The 5,270-nt window shown below is 35.4% G+C and overlaps 1 protein-coding gene across 1 annotated transcript in view; it reads right to left on the bottom strand.

The window, feature by feature from the left end:
* The window catches only part of LOC107758031 (spectrin beta chain, non-erythrocytic 1-like), a 16,901-nt gene extending 11,738 nt beyond the window's left edge, over nt 1-5,163 (bottom strand). Inside the window, exon 1 of the mRNA XM_016575671.1 lies at nt 4,981-5,163. The gene's annotated coding sequence lies outside the window, so the exon portion shown is untranslated. The remainder of the gene's footprint in view (nt 1-4,980) is intronic.
* Nucleotides 5,164-5,270: the final 107 nt, after the last annotated feature.

The raw sequence follows: 5,270 nt of genomic DNA, 5'->3' as shown, positions 1-5,270 counted from the left end.
CGCCTCTGCACTTACTCCCGATTTCTCTCAATATGGCAACACAAGAGCTGTCAGTCAATACATGGGGGAAAAAAGTAACTGGAGTTACTTGTTTGAAAAAGTAACTCAGATATTTCCTTCTAAATTAAAAAGTAATGCGTTACTTTACTAGTTACTTAAAAAAGTAATCTGATTACATAACTTGTGTTACTTGTAATGCGTTACCCCCAACACTGTTAATAATACACAAACAACAACAGGAAATCCACACACGCAAATTTAGCTAGTAAGAAAACAAATTTGCAATGTATCTCTTACACAACCTGTGTATCGGATGACATTGGGAGTCAGTATAATGTACCCAGGGTTTCCCTGCCCACTTCTCTGATAGCAGTAGTAACGGTTTGACCTCGTGTCAGGCTCTCTTGTCCTTATCCCAGGCCTGTCGGGGCTTCATTCCTCCCCAGCACCTGGTGTCCACGGACATGACAGGCGTCTGACTGCAGGATCTGACTGACATGTGTTTCTCCCTGACAAACAAACACAGCTGTGAGAGGAGCACAAGACTTCAGGCGTTCACACGTTCACAATTAACTGCACTCCTCACAAGCCATCTCAAGAATCACACACACACACACACACACACACACACACACACACAGTGACTGCATTAGATTCAGGTCATTTATCTTCTGAGGTTTAAGGCAAAATCAGTAGTTCTGGTTGATGGACTGTGGATTTTAGTGAGTAAATGTGTCGAAAAGGCCTGTTTTTTTGAAGGTGGGTAAATCAAGGAGTTGAAGCCTTATTCTACTGCTATTCCTTGCAGAGTATTGCTCATTATTATACGGCTTTGGCTGTGCTCTGGACCTTCCTCACAGAACCGGCCAGTCGATAAATCTCTGTCTCTCTTACAGAGCTGACAAACGTGAACTCTGCTCAGCCTTTCACCTCCTTAGAGATACACAATTTCACCAAGAAATGATGGAATCAAAAGGACACTATTCAACAGCTGACCGTGATTCACACACTGAAATAAGTTCAAACGACTGTGTCATAAAGTGCATTTTTATATTGGTCTAATGAAAAATCATGGTTTTGTTCAGTTTGTCTATAGAAGCAAATATCTTTTTCAACATAGAAAAAAAATTAAGATTATTATGTTTACAGTTTTTTTTCAAAACTTTACATACAAATCCAAGAACTGCACACACAAAATGCAAAATGCCTCACATCTCTTGCAAAATGAAGCACTGCATTGAAAATATCACAAACACATCTCAAAAGCAAACATTTGCAAACACCTTTGCCGTAATATTAATTCCTGTTAGATTTTTGTGTGTTACATAGAATTGTGTGTTGTGTTTTGCAAAAAGTGTTTTAATTTATGAAAATGAAAACTGAGTCAAAGGCTGAGAATTAATGTATGGTTTTGTCAGCTTTCAGAAATTGTGTGACAAGTAAAATGTTCCCTTGACACCAGAGCATTCATGTGCAGAATATATACTAGCCTTACTTACTGCAGAGTTTTATTATGTTTCTGGAGCTTTTTTAAAATATAACCTAAAAATGATAAGATCTAAATTTACTGGTTTTATTCAAATAAAAAATATTATGACTGCTTCCACCTAAATACATTGATTTTTATATGTAAAATAAGGTAGAAATAATTCGTTAAGATGACACTTTTTACAGTGTAGTACATAACATAAAATATTATGCATATTTTCAAAAGACATCACAATAAATATTAAAATGAAACACTGACTAACAAAGTTTTCTTAGTTTTATATGAATGAAATTCTACTTTCCTATTAGAGCTCATTTAACTTTGGTTTATGGTGAAATTAAGTTTTAATCATACTGACCAACATTAAGTAACATTTGACTTATGTCTAAATAAAACATATTATGTATTTTTTATAAATGTTTTACTTTGTATGATTATTTTTGTCTTATGGTAAATTAATATTTTTGATTAATATTAAATCAAAATGTAAGGTTTGAATGTAACTATAAATAGGATTTGTGAAAAACTAACAAATTAGAGTATTTGTTTGTTTTTTTAAGTTGGTCCAAAGTATAATTTTTTCAGTGCATAGGAAATTTTCACAGAATTGGAAGACATCAAGTTCTGGACATGTCCTACTGCTTGTTTATGTATTTATTAAATATTTGAGCTAATTTAATTATGTTTTCAGCTATTCAGCAATAAGAGTGTAGATGTATTTTAAATAAATGTTTTACTTTGTATGATTATTTTTGTCTTATGGTAAATTAATATTTTTGATTAATATTAAATCAAAATGTAAGGTTTGAATGTAACTATAAATAGGATTTGTGAAAAACTAACAAATTAGAGTATTTGTTTGTTTTTTTAAGTTGGTCCAAAGTATAATTTTTTTCAGTGCATAGGAAATTTTCACAGAATTGGAAGACATCAAGTTCTGGACATGTCCTACTGCTTGTTTATGTATTTACTAAATATTTGAGCTAATTTAATTATGTTTTCAGCTATTCAGCAATAAGAGTGTAGTTCTTTCAGCTCATTTGAACATATTTGTACCATACCACGAAATCCATTTCTCAGAATTCCACAGATTTTTGGCCCAGAAAATACAATATGATTTGGTCTGGGCCAGCTTATATTAATTAGTTAGCTCTTTTTAATTTATCAAAGCAGCAGGTACCATCCACCCTGTCTCCTCACGGTCAAGAAATAAGCATTAGGATAAATCTGCTTTAATATCATAATGATATCATGTTCCTAAATCAGTTTCCATCTTTTCAAGACAATGTGAGACAGAGGGACAGACGGGCTGGACGTGGATAATCTGACAGAAGAATCTGCCTCAACAAAAACAGCGGTTGCCCTTTAAAAAGGACATTCTACATTTAAACTCAAACAGGTCAGATATAGATCAGGAGCTGGAGCTTCTTCTCAGACTGTATATGTTGCTTTCAGGGGAATAAAAAAAAGTGATCCAGTCCTCAAAGAGTCAAGGAGGACCTGAGGGAGATCATGCCATGCTACATTAACATGAAGGCCGCCAGTCTCCGGGCAGAGGACTTCTCTCTCTCTCTATGCTTGCTGCCACCTTCCTTCATTTCTTGATTGAATTAAGTAGATATAGACATAATGATGAATTTATTCCACTGAAAATCTGCTCATCACCACCTGCATTTGGTGGTTATCAGTGTATTACAAAGGCCCTTCAGTAGGTTGGTATATTAACATTATATCAGTTAATGAAATTACGGTATTTAACTCTAAATTTAAGTTAAAACCGTAAAACCTAAAACGTCGCTACCGTATTTTTTTTACGGTAAAATTCCGGCAACTACAGCAGCCGTTTTTTTACCGTAAATTTTACGGAATTTTTTTACAGTGTGGACAACACATTAAACATATGCACTTATAAACAGAGCTGTGTATATTTGTTTTTCAGAAACCCAATATGATTTCATTTTTATTTCACCAATTTATTTTAAAAGACAACCAACTAATAGGTGCAAAAGTGAATGTCAACACTACGAACAGCATCAGGGCTATGACATCACACTGTGTAGGTTACACTTTTGTTATGAAATCCTTTGCTAGTAAAGCAAGCCTTCAATCCCATCACTGTGAAAGACTGAAAAGAGAGTAGATTACAATGTGCAAAAAAACATCTCATTTAAAAAAATATGCATTTGCATCAAATCAACTGAATGCAGAAGTCTAAGCAAGTTGTGTATTAAGAAATTTATACCACATATACAGTATATAACTATTGGAATTTCACAGACTACACCAGCAGTGTTTTCAATGAATAAAATGACATATATCACATGTATATGGTTTCATACATAATTGAGATGTGGGTGATTATAGGTGGCTCAAAGTATATTTTAAAAGGTGCAAGTATAACAAGCATAAATAAAAAATTTTTTATCATTTCAAAATGTTGTTCCTTTTACATTTTATTTAAAAAAATTTTTTTTATTTTTTTTATTAAAATGATTCATTCATTTTTTTATGTTTTATGATATGTTGATCATATTTATATTTAGAATTTTATATTTTCATTACAATTTTTCAATAATCATAAAATATCAATTTCATAACATAATTTTTGCTATTATAACTCCTGTTGTAAATGCACTTATTCCACCTGCTGTATGTGCAGAATTTAACAGTCTGTATAAACAAACATTTTTGTGCCATATATGCTGCTTTAGGTGCAGCTTCTGTGCCTCCTTTGCAGTCTAAATACTATATACAGTAAGGTTGTGCATCGATATCAGGAGACAATACAACGGGAGCAATGCAGACACACCAACATATATAACCTACTGATTGCATTTAACCTTACTATGACTCATATGCCCTGCCTCTTGTTTCAACTAACCCAAGATCTGAAAATTAGACACCTCACATGAGACTATTCTTTTAATGCTGCAAAACAGGTCATGGATGGCAGTTTCACGTTTTACACAAAAAGTCCACTGCTGCTGCTAATTTCTGACACATGACTGGAGCTGTGGGTGCAGCTAGGATGCATAGATGATGTATTTCTTCAATGCCTTTACCGCATTGTTAACCACTATTCCCATCATCACCGTTTACACCCAGCGCTGTTTATTCTCGTCGGCTTACATATCTAATGTTCATGCCACCTATCAAATGTTTTCTTCCATTCAGGCCTGTCACTTTACATTGGCACTTATTGGGCTTACAAGCAACTTTCCTCAATGTGGTCCAATGGGCAGTGTGTTGGAAAATGCAGCAGCGTGCGGATATAAATACCAGGCCTGGCTTTCTTAAACACAAAACCAGCGGGTGACATTTACAACAAGCACAATATCGCTCAAGACACGGCCCAGAAATGACTGCAGTATGTGGCCAGCACAGGCCGGTGTTCGCTGCATTCACCGTACAGGAATCAACGGACATTATAACAGTGTACGTGAATCACTGTTCTCCAGCACGGATCTCAATGCTATTCACTGCGTCCTTACCTGCACACCCACTCCTAAGGATGAATGATTATGGCACAGATCGGCGCGGTAAAATGCTTCTCATGCGATGTATGAATAATCCCGGATGGATTGAGCGCTGTCTCTTTTCTCTGGCATACTTCAGTCAGGTGCGCGATGAGAAGAAGGGGATGCGTGGCGCAAAACGACACTCGGTACTTTCGATGACACCGGTCAGCGCGCGGCTCCTTCAAGGGTGATATAACTCTCTCTCTCTCAAGGGTGATATCTCTCTCTCTCTCTCTCTCTCTCTCTCTCTCTCTCTCTATATA

Source organism: Sinocyclocheilus rhinocerous, unplaced genomic scaffold, assembly GCF_001515625.1.
Source record: "Sinocyclocheilus rhinocerous isolate Xijiao unplaced genomic scaffold, SAMN03320098_v1.1 scaffold82, whole genome shotgun sequence".
NCBI classification, from domain to species: domain Eukaryota; kingdom Metazoa; phylum Chordata; class Actinopteri; order Cypriniformes; family Cyprinidae; genus Sinocyclocheilus; species Sinocyclocheilus rhinocerous.
The sequence above is the reverse complement of the archived record's forward strand: the minus strand, read 5'-3'. Positions and strand labels throughout refer to the sequence as shown.